The sequence below is a fragment of the Nilaparvata lugens genome, chromosome 7 (genome assembly GCF_014356525.2).
Source record: "Nilaparvata lugens isolate BPH chromosome 7, ASM1435652v1, whole genome shotgun sequence".
Taxonomy (NCBI): Eukaryota; Metazoa; Arthropoda; class Insecta; order Hemiptera; family Delphacidae; genus Nilaparvata; species Nilaparvata lugens.
Genome location: NC_052510.1, coordinates 13,924,806 through 13,943,558, shown reverse-complemented (window position 1 = coordinate 13,943,558; position 18,753 = coordinate 13,924,806). Strand labels below are relative to the sequence as shown.

The following is an 18,753-nucleotide window of genomic DNA, read 5'->3' as shown; positions in this document are numbered from 1 at the left end:
CAATTTCATGTCAAGAGTACTCAAGCAGTGAAATGCAGATATCCTGAAATGATTTAAGAACAGAAAGTTTGGAATCTTGATAGGATTGTCAAGAGAATGTGAGAGAAGGGGTTTTCCTCGATAAAAAATATAGATCTCGGAGAAGTGCTCTGCAAGGATTCAATTCCATGTTACGAGTTCTCAAGTAGTGGAGTGGTTGAACTTTAATAAACAATACAAATCTTGAATTATTATATCTGGAACATCATTTTGTTGACTTGTGTCGTCAAGTTACCAGAAAAATTAGTGAATAGTTGAATAATGTGAAAAATCAAGGAAAGAATAATATTTTTTTCAAGCGAATCCCTTTAATGATATATCAGTGATAGATATATTTTAGGACAACAAAATAATTTCAATTCTTGACTAGAACTGTAACCTTCGCAAAGACCAACACTAGTCCCACTTATCATTTTCCTACAAAAACACATCTCATCAAATGTTTTACAGATAGGAGTAGGCGAAAAAAATTGCCTCTAGAATCAAATAAATTCATTCGTCATGTATCATAATCAGAATTAACTGGGCATCCACTTACTTATTTTGACTGAACATACACAAAAATTTATCATTACGAATGTAGTAATAATGAAAAAGTAAATATTCATCCTAAAATATCATTTAATTATCGAACAAGATGATTATAACGACAAGTATTGAGTGACATTGTAGGCTCAAATGAGGAGGATAGAATATAAAGAAAAAAGTAAGGAGAGATGATAAAGTAGTTATAAAAGTTTTTCCGATTGCATGTCTATCACAATTTGTGGTTGATAGTTTTATAATTGTCGTTTTCTATTTTACTTTGCCCCATCAACTCAACTCTCAATTAACTTCCACTATCGTAACAGTAATTTATATTCAAGACGTTCTATTAAAAGTTTTCCAAGTGTTTGTAGTCTGAAGCAGCTATAATAATAATTGGATTACTGGTTAGAAGTTCAAGAAAAGCGTATTCTTCCTTTTGTCATAATCTCCATTTGAAAAGGAGTGGAAAATACTTCATATCTCATTAATCTCAAGTTTCAATTACAGGAAAATAGTAGGGTGATACATTAACTAACAAGATAAAGTTAACAATAAAACTCCGTAGAAATTTCCAAAATAAAACATACAAAATGAATTTTTGTCCATTTCACCAAGATGTGAAATACAATTCCTTGAATCGTCACCGTTAAAGACTGATGAAGAGCTCATAAAGAATAGAAAATGTTAAAAAATCATTTGAGAAATTCTACAACTTGGAATTTATCTCATTCGGTTCAATAAAACACTGTATGAGTAGATTGAATAAAAATAACTTAAAGTAGGAAGACGACTTGAAATTATCAGAGATTGTGATAGGTAACATCTAATTAGGTATTGCTAGATTGGAATAACTCAAAATGTGGGAAATATACTATCATATGGAAAAAGAGTCTGAAAATAAAAGAACTTCATGGAAATAAGGACTACTTCCTGCTTAAAAATACTTCCCATCAACAAACAGTAATAATAAAGCATCAAAATTGGCTTATTTCCTTAGCCTATATTTGTTAGAAGTGGAGTTGCTTAGAAATCATGCTTGTCTTTTTTCTTTCTTCCTCTCCCATTATTACATTTTTCACTCCTTTTCATCTTTCATTCCTTAATTTTATACCCTATACCAGCCTACCACATGGGAATCCAAAGTTGATTATGCATTTTCCCTCCGTTTATTCTATTCAACACACCCTATCATGAAGCTTGTTCTTTGTATTTTATAATTATTGAAAAAATTGTATTGTTTTAAAATTTTATTTTTATTGTGTGTTTTGTTGAATAAAATCATTGATTGATTGAGATATAAAAGAAAACCCCCCAGGTGGTCAGGACTATTAAAAAACTAGTACCTCTCAAACACAGTGATATTATTTTTCATTTTTACAGACTGACGGTTTATGGTTTATACTTCATTAACTGCAGTTTAACAGCCTTTTAATAGTGAAAACGTCTGTCTCGAGTACAAATACCCCTTATTTGTGTAACGGAGTTTGTGCATTGAAGCCTGCAATATCTTATTGGAAGGCAACAGCATGTTGGACCTCTTAAAGAATTCCAGACAAGTGGCGATTAATCTTATCGTTTGATGGCGTGTTTAAAAAATGATATATTGTTCATGGTTGTGTGGAGCAGTAGCACGCAGAAGGGGCAACAGCAGAAGGGGCAACAGCAGAAGGGGCAACACGCAGAAGGGGCAACAGCCCGCTTGCTTTTTGGGAAAGCTTTATTATGCTGCCAGCTCCTCCGAACACATTCTCAGTGGGATATAATACTCATGTTCCCATTTCCTCGGAATATTTATAATAAATGGAAGACTTGGAGCTATTCGTCAATACTTAACTACAAAATCACAAGAAGTGGAATATCCATGAAATAATTGAGTTCTAGATGAAGATGTAACCTATTCCACTCCTATTTTGAAGAATATTTCGTGAAATGCGAACACTCCGGTTCATTGAGGAATTGTCAAAACGTTGGAAAATAAGAAAGTCTCAAGTACCTATTTCCTGTCCCACTATTCGATTAAAGATATTCATTCTATAAATATTTTGGTATTGTTAACTGTATCATATTATTAATATGATAATGAACATTTAGGCGAGGTGGAACTCCTGTAAGGGAATCCAATAAATGGAAAAAACCTTACGTTTGTATTATATGAGTATACTGATCATAGTTTTATATTTATACATAACAGTTCCTAGAATTCTATAAAATACTATTCATACTCATTGTCGTAAAAATTCTATTGCAGATTTTATTCGCTTAGTTTCAGTAATAATATTTAGATGCTTGCAATATCTCTGTAATTTCAAAAACATTCTTCAGTAACTCACATGTTTAAATTTCTAATTAATAAAAATAGAAACATTTTCAGTTCTCAATAAGAAGGACTTTATTCAGTTCCATGTTATCGCTGATTAGTTGGAGATGCTTATTTTTTTCTTTCGAACATCATGTATGTAAACTTAACAGATTCTCTTAAACATTCAAAAATTTCAATAAATTCCACTATATTTGCAACACTTGACCCGATATCTGAGAAGCATTTCAGAAAACAACCCAAAAATAGCACTAGAGTGCAGCCTTTGAATCGCCATCTTGACGTGATCAAGCTAGCTCAATTTGAATTAGGACAGAATTCAATTTAGGTCTCGGGGAGATTATGACAGGTTCGCCATTTTAATCCTTCTACGTGCTCCTTGATTATAATATTTTGTAAATGAAGAAAAGAAGAGGATTTTGTTCGCTGTATTTTTCCTTTGCTAATGATAAAACGTCGCAGACAAAAAAAGGAAGACAAAGCTAAGCCGTAACAAGTGTGTTTCAGTAGTAAACTGAATAGTTTCATTACTCATTCTAGGATCTAGTTCGAGATAGCCGCAAGTCCTCCAAAAGGATGAAAATGTTGTTTCTGATATAGAAGTGCACCCATTAAATCTTATATTATTTCGAGTTTTTGTAAGTAGTTCATAACTTGATTAAACTCTGACTATTTAGTTAATGAAATTCCAAGTAATCAAAAATAATCTTATCCAATAATATGAAGAAATTAAGTGAACTCATAGATAATCTCATCGAAAAAAGTTTTTTTTTATACTTTCAAATCGAGAGAGGTTCGATTCAATCAATGAAAAATTTCAAATAGGATTAGGCGTTGGAGTTCATTCTGAGAAAGTTAGGAGCAACGGAGAATTATCAATTTCATAAAGTAGATGGATAAATAAATAGTGTTCTTCTTTTCCTCATATCAACGTCACAGAAAGATTTATTATAGAAATAAAATTCAAGCTCGAACAAGAATCAAGGAGTTTATTGATTTTTTAGATTCTTTTTTCTATGTAAGATAGAAAATCTTTTATTTCTGTAATGTAGAAATGAGGAAAAGAAGAAAACTAATTTATCTATCCACTTTATGAAATTGATAATTCACCACTACTCCAAACTATCTCAGAATGAACTCCAACGCCCAATTCCCTTTGAAATTTTTCAATATCCACAATTTTGTGGAAAATAGAATAATTACTTAATTCCTCATTTGAATAAGGGATGCTGTATCACTCAATGCAAAAAATAATATTAAAAATTTTGAATAGTTCTTCATTTTTGATGATGATATCACGTGAGAGTATATCTTCATCCCGTCTCTATCGTATAGTTTCATTAGCCCATTATTCAACTATCCCCTCAACCTAAATTGGAATTCCATTATTACTTTCCAACCTACCCAAACACCATTAGTTGGCAAGTATATCAGATTTTGTTAATTCAAATCCAGAACAACAATTTTTACCAAATGAATAATTACTTCAGAGTGATGAATTCAATTGAATGCACTTCTTATTGAGTCGCTTCATATAGCTCTGAGCATTCAGTTAGCTTCATTCTGCAGAAGTAAAATGAAACTTATTGAAATTAGAAATTGCAATATGAAATTCGCGGGAAAACATACCTTAAAAAGCATCAAGCAATTTAAAATCAGATTATACTATGTTTCATTACTTTTTACCCCGTAAGTACAACTTTCCAATCACTTTTACCTGTTTTTCCTCCCTACAATGGCGGGGGAAATGACGCTTCCCGTCGTTTCGCGTCCGCAGACGTTCCGGAGGATTCCGACACGATTTTTTCCGTATCCGACGTCACTAAACTCGTATTCCAAGTTTTTCCTTCAACTGAAACCAACCCGCTATTGAACTCTGTGCATGAACAGTTGTTACAGATCCATAATTTCGCACACACCCCGCCACCGGCTCCAAGCGAACTGAGTACCCGTTCACAATTGTCAAGTAAAAACGTTTACTGCGCATGCACCAACTCGTCTTCCCCCTCCCTTCCAACCATAGTTGAGATCCTATCAACCCCTTATCACCCTTCCTACCTGTTACTTGCGTATACTAGGAGAGCGTACCACCGCAAATAAGTGGATAAAACCAGTGTTACACGTTGTGTACGGCAGACTTACAAGGTTTGCGTGGTTCAATTATTGTTATCGATCCGTAACAATTGTTTGAGCTCATCTTCTATTCAGAAGTAAGCAGGTGAATACCTGTTGTAGTAGTAGCAGCAGCTTGTTAGAGCGTGGCTACTGGCGTTAAGTGAGTTCAATTTGGAATGTGGCTCTCGTGGGGATTAGGCAGCTTACATGCATTTAGGTTCCAGTCACGGATTTTGTAAGGTTTATAGACGTATGAAAACGATTACACGACTAGACATGAATTTAATCAGATTGGAGGAGCTCAATTTATGTGAAATAATAAAAGTTTCTCTATTATTTCGTACATGAGAATATTCCTTAGATATAGGTACTGTCCATGAAATGAGTTTAATACTTCCCAATGTAAATACACTCCTACAATATGACAAAGATTTGCATCTTGGATACGGATAATCCGGAACTCTATTTAAGTGGGTTGAATTATTGTAAATGTATCTAGATTGAATTTCAGTTTCTAGCAAACTATATACATCATAATAACTCAGAGAGGATTCGAAAGACATTTTGATCAAGTGAACACTTCTTTGTTATGTGTCATCCACCATGACCCTTGTAATAGAATAACATGGAATAATTTGTGTTTGAAGGTATATATCTCATCTAGAAATTAAGGTTATTCAATTAGAGAGATTAGATATTGAGTGATAATGGAAAGCTTCTTTTTCAAGTAATTTTTATCATTATTGTTCCATTCAAGAATAATCTTGATATAATGATCAATCATCTTCACTAAGGCTAGTGATTTCATATTCGATAATCCAGATATTTTAAGTCTCAACAATATTCAAATAGCACTGATTTTGATGAGATATTAATTCAAAATTAGCGCTGAAATGTATTTTTAAATGTATTGTTCATTGTTCTTGTTCATGCCGAAGCTTATGGATATATTGCCGATTTGAGGAAGAGTTGAACTTATCAGGAATTTCATAACGTTGACTATTGAAGCAATAAAAATATTTCAATTCAAGAATTTCTTGTGACAAAAAATAATCATCAACAAGGTCACGCGTATTAGAGCATAACATTACATGGGTGTCAACTGAATTGCTGAGCTGTTGGATTTGAATAAATTTCACTGAAAGGTATTCAAATAATATCTGAGAAGCACTCCAGTTGAGCAGATTAGAGCTGAAAAAAAGGCAGGCGTAAAGTACAGATGAGATTGTTCAATGATTACTTGAAGCATGATAATCTGTCTTCAAGGAGCGCTCCACTTTAAAACCCTCCGGTGCACCTGTTACGTTCTGCACGATTCTCTCTGTTCTATCAGCTTCTCTCTTCAATTCGTTCTCTCTGCTCTTTTCCTTCCTCTCTTTGATTTTCTTTGTTTCTCTCTTTTTGGTGTTTCTTTGTTTCTCTCTTTGATTCTATTTATTTCTCTCTTTGATTCTATTTGTTTCTCTCTTTGATTCTATTTGTTTCTCCCTTTGGTTTTCTTTGTCTCTCTCTCTGAATCTCTCACTTCTCTCTGTTCTTCGAGCAGTTCAGAGTTGCCGTATCACGAACAACAGTTGTTGATGAAGCATGTGTAAAGAGTGCCAGAATTATTCAGACAGCTTCCTACTTGAGTGAATTATGTGAGGCGGCGGTCTGTCTCTATAGACCGTTTGGCAATGACTCAAATTGTTGATGCCAGCTGGAAAGAGAGGGTGGAGAGAGAATTACAAAAGATGAAGACAGTGTGGAAGAGATAGAGAGGGAAGTGAAGAGAAAGAGAGGATAGGTGTCAGATAGGAATCACTACCAAAAAATGTTGATGCCAGCTGGAAGAAGAGGGTGGAGAGAACCACAAAAGATAAAGACAGTGTGAAAGAGATGGAGAAGGAAATGAAGAGAAAGACAGGAAAGGTGGCCATTCAGATATGAATCACAACTACAATTCTATTCGTGGACTCAATTGAGTGGAAACTGTTTGTGCAATTTTTTCATCGAGATAGTGAAAAGCAAAATCTAGAAGGATGAAAGGGAGCAGTAATATGTTTACGACAAGATAGCTGACCATTCTCTGACCATAGCTGATCATGTGTTCGAAATATTCTAATAATAAGCTATTATATTGTATTAAACTATCCCTCTATTATATTTGAATAGTACATTATCAAATGATACAGTACCCAGTTGAAAAACGTTCAGAGGAACAAGTTATGCGCTTCAGAAATTCAAACCATTCCTTTATTCATAACACAAAAGCACATCAATTTTGATTTGCACTTTTTGGTGCTCTATTGCAATTGTTCAACAGAACCGTTTTTTTAATGATTTTCCCATTACAAGAATAAACGCCTTCAACTGTCCATCAAATACCGTATTTTCAATCTCGTATTAGACCTGATATGATTATTGATGACACTATTTTAATATTAACTTTTCCAGTGAGAACTACTCAAATTCGTTCGAAAAAATTAAAAGTCAACATTCACTTATTCATTTATTGATACAAGTGCAAATCAATCAAATTTCACAAATATGGAAAAACAAGTTGCTCAATACCATACACATTAGTGTTTCTCAACTGTGTTGATCATTCCGTAGTAGATATTCAACTGACTCACAGTATATTATTACTCTCTGTTATGAACTGAAAACAATTACAACAAAAGAAATGGAAGTCTCTCATAAACAATATTCACGTGTAAAGCTTCTATATGGAAACGTGTTTCGTAAAAGGTTGATGACGCATGTAAAGGTGGGAGAAAGAAATGAAGAATATTATTCTGTAATCTATCATTCTGCAAGTAACAGGTAGTTGCTACTGGCCATTGTCGAACTGAAGGTTTTTGTTTCTTCCAGCTGTCAAATACTGTTGTAGGAAGTTCATTGAATCTAGTGGAATTAAAAATGTGTTTTATATATAAGTTTTAAATATAAGTTTTATTCATGAAATGATCCGTCAAAGGAATTTCCACTCTATCAGCGCATAGAATTGATAATATTGATTATATTGCTCCTTAATAATAGAATTTGACGTCCTTTATTCGGTTAATAAGTATTTGACAACTTTTGAATCAAACATGAATTTCTCATATATTTATTGAAGATGGAGATAGTAATCATAGTTATGATCAATGGTTGATGTGAATTGAATTCTGATTGCATGAAATAATCATATTCGAATTATGAACAAACTGCCAGTGACGTTAGGCAATTTAAGTTGCATCAGTTTCAGCGAAATGAGACAGCTGGAAGGCATAGTAATAATTCATTCTTAACTTAGGGAAGATTAATACTTCCCTTGGAAGTGCACCAAAACCAGATTCAGACGAGTGAGTTCTACACATACAGCTCAGTTAATACTTCTCCCCACCCAGTCAACTCTCACAAACATCTCTATTCCTCGGGGCAATACTTAATTGTTGTCACGTCAAGATGATACCAAACTTACTATTTAGCATCAACTCTTAGCAAATGGAGAGGAAATGAAGAGAGAGAGAATAATACTCGTATTTTGACTTCATGCAGGTGAAAACATTTATCATTAGATTATTATCATTTCTCTTTAAGAAACAATATAGGTAAATGTGGAATAATATAAAAAATAGATTGAGTAGATTAGATCTCTACCTAGATTTCTAGGTAGACTGAGCCTAATGGTAAGGGATTTACTGTGAAGTTAGTATGACAAGGCGAGCGATGAGAAAAGGAAGAGGCGGTGCATTCTGAATGCTTCATTAACCTCTCACTTTTCCATATTCATCAAAAAAGCTTAAAGAAATGAGTATTGTGCACTCCTTTCCCGCCTCTATACTTACTATCCTGATCATAATATATGAGTACAGTACTATATTTATAAAGTAACCATGCTTATGTAATAGAGACTGCACTTCTGCTTGTGTGAATATTCTCTATATTCCACTTTAAATAATCATATTCCTAATATTCCAAACAGCGTCTTTCATTGCTTCAGTTATTGTTGAGATTCTGTTCCAATTTTAATTTTTTGCGGATGATGCCAACATGAGCTTCTTGCTTGTGCGTGGGTAATGGGAAGTGCGAGGGTGAATCATGAGATGAACAAACGTCCATTCCTATTCGATGGGATTCAGCGGGACTCGAACCTGCGACCAGGTAGCACTAGCAGACTGAAGGGTGCAACGCCTTAGTCAACTCGGTTATCTTGCCTGTAATTTCAACTCGAAATTCAATATTTATGCAGGAGTGCACACCACCACCCCCTCCCAAAATTTAGGGAATTTCTTCTTCGACCCTACCCTCTTACAAAAGAATAAAAAATGTAGTCATCATTTCAAACACTGCTGATCTTCTTTCAGACCTCCAAAAGGGGGGACCTCCAAGATTTGATTCCGTGCCCCTTCCCCCAAGAATCTCATGGACGCAGTCTGCGTCCGAATAAACCCCCTCCCCACAATCCTATATATTGGTAATAATATTATTAAATTAGTAAATATTATTTACAAATTAACTCTGACAGTAGTTTTTTTCTGGAAATATTTTCCTTCAATCAAGCTGTTGTTACTGCTAGGTCATGTAACTGTGAAATACAAGTTATAACAACTTGAAACCATAAAATGTTCAACTGGAAATTTGAAAGAATTGCATAAATAATACGCCATCTTCTCTCCTTGATAAATGAGTGCCCCATACCGGTGTTTAGGGAGGTTTAATGCGTGTGACTATCAATTTCATAATTTGTCCTCACCAAAGACTCCCAAAGCCGTCCTTAACCCTTTAATCCTTTTGTACGTTATAATGTTCAATTTGCTGCCATCATGAATACTCGACAACGCTCTTTCAAGATTGTTTTCAAAGAATGGTCCCCTCAGGACTTTGTTGTTGGAAACTCTGAAATTCCAGGAAATTTCTGAGAAGTGAAAAGAGTGGCTGGTGTGTAATGCACGTGACTAAAGTGAGATCAAACTGTCAGTATTACTCATAAGTGATGTCAGTGCTTCCTATTGAATCCATGCTGAAAATTTGAAGTGGATCTGAGTATGGAGATATGAACAGACTGGAGTTTAACAGGTAGCAACTGTGAAAGGTTAACGAAGGCCACACAACTTCCTAGCGATCGATATGGCAACCTCATTTCTCGCTCCGCCACTGTATCTCTCCAAAATGCAATTTTAACTGCAACACAACACAAGAATTTGGAAGGTCACACAGTTCTCTTCCTACTGCTAAATAATTCCTGCTTTTCAAGCAAAACTTACATTCACTATTTCCCAATTTTTTCATGATGTCTCTCCTACATTCTGCTTGGTTAATAGTAAATAAATGTATTAGAATGAGGGTAATTGAGCTGAAAAAATGCTCGTCATTGAAGTAGGCTATTGTACTGGAGTTTTTCTTTATTCTAATTATAAAATGATCAATTACAATGATAGAACTCACGATTGAATTACTAACAGTAGAGTGGAAAGAATTTACCGGCCAGATTGCCGAGTTGACTAAGGCGTTTAGTCTGCTAGTGCTACCTGGTCGCGGGTTCGAATCCCATAGAATAGGCATGGACGTTTGATAATCTCATAACTCACCCTCGCACTTCTCATTACCCACGCACAAGCAAAAAGCTCATGTGGGCATCATCCGCAATAAAAAATTCTAAACAGTGAAAAATCAAACAAAGAGAACAATAATAACCTTAACTCTTCAGAATTCATTTGAGCAATGCTATACAACATTCAATTTTCAATTGTAGTTTACAAATGTCGATTGATATGTTTAATCAAACTAGTGTACAAGTTTTCTCTGGTTTAATATAATAATTCATTCAATCTACTCATCAAAGACAATATAGATACTGAATTATGAAACCCAGCTATCAATTATTTTTCAATGCAAATTTTCACAAGCACACTCACTATTTAATTTCTGAAGTGCCATTTTCACTAAGGCTTCCATCCATTGACAACATTCTGCCCAGTGAGAATTTCCTTTGAAAAAAATGTGAATGAGCTTTGTAAATCCTCCATGATCTGTGGAATAAAAATGGTCGCGAAACGACATGAATTAATGTTTCTTTGCCCAGCACAAGTGGGACTGCGGGAGCAACAGGTGACCTATTCACAAGCTTTGCTTCCCACTGTACAACACTAATAAAAACATGATGCTTTGCAGGATAGCAAGTTAGCATGGCCCCATTTCTATGTTATCAGGCGAGCTACGAACTGTTAATGAAATACTAAAAGTGTCGTTCCTACGCTACTGATTTGCAAACTTGTTATGAAACTATCTCTAGATTTTCAACAGCTCTGTTGAATCAATAATGGTTTCTCAATGATAAAGCTCTTTGAATAGAGATTAGAGAAGAGTTTCTCTGTTCCTTAGTATTTCATAAGCTGAGCTTTCCCCATTTTATTATATAATTATTGTTGAAGTGGCGGATTAAATCTTCAGTTTCAGGTAGGATAGAGGATTAGTTTAGAAAAGTGAATTTCAAAAAAAGGTTCTATACTCAAGGATTTTCTAGCACTTGAATCAAATTCAAAATAATATTGAAGTAATTCAGTTCATCAGTGAAATTCCATTAATCTATTGTACAATGATATCATTAATCTATTGTAAACGTTATGTAAATCCTGGAAAGACAAATCATTGGTGCCTTACTACTTACCGTTCAATCAACGAATTTATGAATGACTAGCAGGTAACCCGTGCTCCACAAGGGTCTATTTTAAAACTTGACGTAATGTAATCTTGGAGATTTTGAAATAGGCCTAGAACCATCCTCAGTTGATTAAGAATTTATATGCAAATTTTGAAGATAATCAGTCCAGTAGTGCAGACGTGATGATGCGTCGAAAACAATTTTCCTATCCCTACGGCTGTAAAGCTCGCTCTTTCCTTTATAGATTTATTCATGAAATAATATAGATTATATTATTATTTATAGATTTATTCATGAAATGACATATTTAATTTCACAATTAATCATCAATTAATTCCATGAACCCTCAATGGACCCCACAAAACAATGAACAGACGAAATAATTTGAATTCGATTCCTATTAGTAATTTTGTTTTAGTTCAGTAGTAGGCTAGTCTTCACTACTAGTAGTAGTTGTCTACTTGTAGAAGTCTATTTGATTTCGTTCAGACACGACTAGTTCCGGGTAGAACAATTATTACGTGTCAAAAAGGAAATAGTCTACCATTTGACAATTTAATTTAAATTCATTCATCAACTCGCTAACAATATTCACATTCACAATAGGCTACATATTATATTCACTGACAACATTCCAATTCATCCATTGACAATAAATCTATGCGGAAATATACAAATCGAGTGAAATATGGGTGTTTACAGTGCATGTTTACAAATTCAGCTTGTTTACCAACTTTAAATCGAGTAAAATGTGTGTGCAGATGAGATAATTAGTTACAAGTGCAACCCCAGTGCCCCGTTTGCCAATCTCGGATGCTGGGATGCACCATTACCCCATTTGTGCCATTATATACCTGAGGCGGCCGCTGCGTTAATATCGAGCTACTAATGTATTAATAATTCACTCCGACCATGATGCAGCTGATCGATATTGGCCATATTAATAGCCACACAGAACTACCTCTAGGATCCACCACTCACCTCTGTAGTGCGAAACTGTGTCGCTTTTAATGGACAATTCACCTACAAACTGTCACACTCCACGCTCTCATTCCTATTTGATTAATACTATTCTATTATAGTATTCCCAGTTAGTAATTGTTGTTTAGGTGTTGAATAATTCACTCGACACATAGTGAGATGCTGGGATGGAATTTGTTTGTTGAATAGTAGCTATAGTTTGCATAAATAAGGAGGAATTTGAGATATGTAATGGAATTTGGGAATCTATCAATGTATTTGCAGTTATTGATTGTTGTTTAGATGTTGAATAATTCACTCGACACATAGTGAGATGCTGGGTTGGAATTTGTTGAATTGAATTCGTAGTTGTTTAGGAATTGAATAATTTACTTGACACATAGTGAGATGCTGGGATGGAATTTGTCTAATTGAGTTCGTAGTTGTTTAGGAATTTAATAATTCACTCGACACATAGTGAGATGGGATGAAATTTGTTTGTTGAATAATAGCTATAGTTTGAATGAATAAGGAGGAATTTGAGTTATTTAATGGAATTCGAGAATCTATCAATGTATTCGCAGTTATTGATTGGGTGATAGCTGTTTAGGTGCTGAATAATAATCACTTGACACATAGTGAGATGATACATTGGAATTTGTTTGTTGAATAGTAACTCTAGCATTGCATGAGTAAGCAGGAATTTGAAATATGTATTAGAATTTGGAAATCTATCGATTATTGAACGAGCGTTAGCGAGTTCTCACTTTCGACTTACTGAAGGCCAAAGTCGTTTTCTGTCTGTTTGTATGTTTGACAAGACATTTAGAGAGAATTGCTTTTATCATTTAGTCAGCTGGAATTAATTGCATGCTATTTCTTTAATTTTCCATTCATTTAAAAAAGCTGATGCTATTTGGGAGATATCACACAGACTGTCAGACAGACAGACTTTATGCGCCGGCACATGATTTCAGCTGAATAATACACTGTAATTAATTTAGAAGTTCTATAAATCTATATTAACTCGGTTTCGTTAACGTCTGTCTGAGTGTCTGTAACATGCACATAATTAATAATACTACTTGTTATAGCAGTTTCTATGACAAACTTTCTTTTTCAAAGTGTTAAATTTGTGATTGGAAGCTACTATCGGTGTTCATTAATACTTGGAATTCAATGTATATGTACTCATTCATTTCATTTTTGTATTATTCATTAGTATCTTCAAATTTTGAGATCATTGAAATGGTTTGAGATATCAATGTGCGGGTTTCACCATTAATTTTCCTTTGAAATTCTATATCGAAATCATGTATCACATGACTACCTTCCCATTTGAAAACATGAAGTTGAATTCAAAATGAAGCTAGATTCGAAATGAATTTGGATCCATTATGACGGATCCAAGATGGCGGACAAAAGTTTTGAAGCGACAGAAAGTTTTTTTTTTCATTGGATTAGGATCCCAATTGAACCTACTACTGTAATATCATACTCTTGTAAAATATATATTCAGCTGTTTTCGTAATAATTCTCACCAACTCTGTAAAATACTTGCGGATCTCATTTATCAATACAACATTAATAGATAGAAATTTAGATAAATAGATAGATATTAATAGATAGAAATCAATACAACAGTTCATGGGCGAGTTATTCAACCCAGGGGTCTCTAGTTATATTTTAGCATCAAATCAAAATCAGTTTACATCTAAAATATATTCATTGATATTTGAAGGAACCATACCCATTATAGTATTCGCAACTATTGATTGGGTAAAGATTCTTAAGGCTTGAATTTATTCAATTATTATCACGTAGATTTGTTGAAGTGGAATACGGTTGTTGAATAGTAGCCTGTTGGAATAGTAACTCTGTTTAAATAAATAGGTAGATGGAATTTTCAAATCTATAGACTTTCATAGTACAGTATTCGAAACTATTGATAGGGTACTAGATCTTTAGGCGTTGAATAGTCCAATTGACAAAATAATACAGTGGGATGTTAGGATGGAATATTAGGGATGTTAGGATGTATGTGGGATGTTAGGATGGATTTCACCGGAATGTGAAAAACTGGAATCTAATAAAAAAAAGAAGGCATCAAAGTCACCTGGATGGGATGAGTTCCCTCCTTTCCTCTTAAAGAAATGTATTGTAAACTTGGCTAAACCCTTAACCTTCCTAGTCAACCAGTCTTTTAGGTATGGAGTGTTTCCCGCTCTCTTGAAGTACAGCAGTGTGCAACCCTTTCTGAAAAAGGGAGACCCACTGGACTTTGGAAATTTTCGACCCATAGCAATACTATCTGTGTTTTCAAAAGTATATGAAATGGCTGTCGCCAGTAGGTTGACTGCTCATCTTGAAAATAATGGATTATTGAATGAGAATCAGTTCGGTTTCCGTAGGAGCAAAGACATTGTAGGTGCAATTTATGAATTTGTCAAGGTTATGTCGCATGTGATTGACAGGTCGCAACATGCTGCTAGCATCTTCTGTGACCTGTCAAAAGCTTTTGATTGTGTGAATCACGAGATACTACAAAAAAAGTTAAGCTTTTATGGAATACATGGCACCGCTCTAAAATGGTTCAGCTCATACCTTAATAATAGGCAACAATGTGTGAGAGATAAATTGTCCGCTAAATCTTCTTCATATGCTATAGTTTAAAATGGAGTCCCTCAAGGATCCTTACTAGGACCTTTGCTTTTCCTAGTATATATTAATGATCTGACAAGTGTGCACCTGATATAAGATCAATTATGTATGCAGATGACACAACTGCTCTGGCAACAAGCTCCGGTCACATCACTCTTGCAAGTAAATTGAAAAGTGCACTGTCAGCAATGTCAAAATGGTTCAAAGCAAACGGTCTATCGTTAAACTATAATAAAAGCCATCTTATTCAATTTAGCTCTGCTCGTAATCCAACAGCAGTGAACAGAGTACATCTTCCAATAATTGAAGAGTGTTAAAGTGTCCTCTTCAACAAAATTCCTGGGACTTATAATAGATCAGAGTTTCACTTGGGGAAGGAGCATATTCAGGTCCTTGCAAAAAAACTAAATCAAGCTTATTTTGTAATTCTCACCCTCTCTCACTCACTAGACAAAAGCACCCTATTGGCCGTCTTCAACGCATATCTCTACTCATATCTGAGCTACAGAACCATTATCTGGGGAAATTCTGTTGATAGCGATAAAATTTTTATAATCCAGAAAAAATAGTAAGAGTCATTTGTGGATTGAGATCAAGAGATTCTTGCAAAGCATTCTTCAAAAACCTAAACATTCTAACGCTGCCATCTATTTTTATCTATCAATTGTTGGTTTTTGTTAAACATAATTTTGATAAATTTCAATTCTGCACAGGTATAATACACGTAATAGTAGTCTCATTGCTTTTCCAGTACATAGGCACACAGCTCTAGAAAAAACTCCATTCTACTCTGGAATACGTGATTTCAATAAATTATGATTATAAATCTGCAGCCATCAGAAATCTAGATTCAAAACAAATTCAAACTAACAGTCAGAAAAATGCTAGTAGAGAAAGCCCTATACTCTGCTGCTGAATTTTAATTTGTGAAAAGGGGCTGTAGAGTGTAACTTAACTTTGTGACTTCCATTTCCATGTGAATTTGATTGATTGATTGATTGATTGAGTACTTTATTTATGTAGATTACAATATATACTGGCTTATACACTTATATACAATAGCTTACAATACAGCAAAGTTATACATGAATTTACATAATATAGACTAAGAAAATAACTATTGAACTGTATATGATATGAAAAAGCAATTTGTAATATAATAACTATAGATAATAATCATATTGCTATGCATCTACATAAATTGGCGGAGCTTTGGACATATCAATGTCCATTCTTTGGGAAGAATATTAAAAATATCCTCCCACTAACTCTCTACCAAAACCTTAATTTCGTTATTTAAATAAGGATTTATTTATTAATGGAAATATTGTAAAAGTTTTAATCAATATGAATATTGAAGAGAAAAAAAACAAAAATTGATAAAGTAAAATAATTATATAGGTAGATAAGATCAAATAATTGATTAATAAATGAAGTAGGCTGAAAGTAGAACAGGGTTATCAAATTTCAGTAATATACAGCAGTATGCAGTGGATAATTGAAATAACATGATTTATAAATAATATATATATATATATATATATATATATATATATATGTACATATTCCTCAACAAGTGGCATCACATAATGCTAATTTCGCCATTACAAGTGGCAGCCCCTACTTATTGCAGCCATATACGGTTGCCACTTGTTTTTCCATTATAACTCATCTCCCGAATTTCAAAAACGCCTAAAAAATTATTCAGTAATCTTCAAGGTTAAAGAACCTGATGAAATCGATTATAAGGGTATTCAAAGTAAATGGACGTCAATAAAAAATGATAAAAAAATGTTTTCTGGTTGTCATAAGTTGGGAAGATGTATGAAATGTATAAATTTAGTTCAGCGTTCTACCGTCAGATAGGGCTGTCATCACCCATGTATATTTTTCCAGAAATATACAAAAACGGTTCTACCGTACAAATGGCAACCGGAGATTTGGCAACAGTGTATGAGCGAATGACCGTGAGTAGTTCTCGCGGGAGTGGGTGCGTCTGACTATTGACTACTGATACCTTCCCTTTCATTTGCAATTCTCTAAACTTAATTCTCCGCCCACTACTCCTTCACAGGCTTCCTCACTCGATGTTTCTCTCTCTCACTATGTCTCTCTTTCTTTCTTCCTTCCTTGAGTTTGTGTTTATGTTTCATTTTGATGCAGTGGAGATGATCATATCATCAGTAAACAACATAAAACAACATAATTCCATGAACGGATATAACTCTATAGTGATCTATGTCTATAAAATCAATAGTATTTTCAACCATTATAATCAATGATTCCAGTCAATATAACTTGATTTCTCATGGATGGAGTGAATAGTTAATCTTACAGATTGAATAATAATGTAGATGAAAACTACACATATCTATATAAATTTTACCCCATTCGTAAACAGTACAGGGGAAATAATTTCACCATTGAAAATATTAATTTGCCCCCATGCAAAGCCTATGGTAGTGATTGGAATACTGTGTACGTAGAACAGTATCCTTTCCTGATCAGATCAACCCTCTAGGCTACAGAAGAGCACGACATGTCAATTGGAAAATTTCTCACTTTCAATTGATATATCTTCTAATTTACATTTAACGATTACTCAAATACAATTCACTACTCTCAATTATAAGTGATGACTTCCCAAATACAATTGACTATTCTTATTTACATCTGACATTCTCTCAATTACAAGTGACTATTCTCAAATACAATTGATACTTTCTCAAATTAACTTGATACTTTCTCAAATAAAATTGGAATAGGTGTAGTAAAAAAATGTGTTATACATTACATAATATTTTTCTGTTTCTTGTTCGATTTACAGTAAGTAAAGCTTCCAACTTTAAATTTTACTATCACACTTCAGACTTCACTCTAATTTGAAACAACTTGTGAATTGAATTCAATTTAACCATCGTTCAACTTGTCACTAACCTTTGCTGCTTAGGAAACTGATTGAATTTTCCACTGGAAAACTTGAAGTCTGCGTTCATTATAGAATAGGAAACCAACACTTATACACATTCACATCACGTATTGAGTTTCGAACTAGAACACAACACACAGTTAATATTATGAGAAAGCAGTTGAAGAACTGAGTCAAGAAACCTTCAAGTGGGTGACTTGTAGCGACACTGACACTAACAAAGAACGACATGATTGGAATCATCTTGAACACCTCCCTCTTTTCTCCTTATCATCCCATCTTGCAAAAGAGGGTCACATAAGGAGAGCTCGTCCGTGATTGGGTTGAATTGAAACTTGTGCAAGACATCATTCATGTTAGTTTATTGGATTTCAAGTTGAACAGATAAGAATTCTCTTTTGGATTCCTGTAGAGTAGAAGATTGAAAATCAATCAATTCTGTAGTTTGAACTTTATGTGATTTATTTGTAATGAAATATTCCTAACTGAATGAGATCTGTGGAATGCTAAACGAGCAATGGAAAAGTACAATATATGAGCTTGGAGAAGGTCATATGAGTAAATTTGTTCTAGCTC

At 34.0% G+C, this 18,753-nt stretch overlaps 1 protein-coding gene across 5 annotated transcripts in view; it reads right to left on the bottom strand.

The window, feature by feature from the left end:
* The window catches only part of LOC111051029, a 196,347-nt gene extending 177,954 nt beyond the window's left edge, over nt 1-18,393 (bottom strand). For 2 of the 5 annotated variants that reach the window (XM_039432098.1, XM_039432106.1), the window contains exon 1: nt 4,602-4,822. The gene's annotated coding sequence lies outside the window, so the exon portion shown is untranslated. Of the gene's footprint in view, nt 1-4,601; nt 4,824-18,185 lie in introns of those variants that run through there. The other 3 variants (XM_039432107.1, XM_039432099.1, XM_039432100.1) reach the window with 3 other exon arrangements.
* Nucleotides 18,394-18,753: the final 360 nt, after the last annotated feature.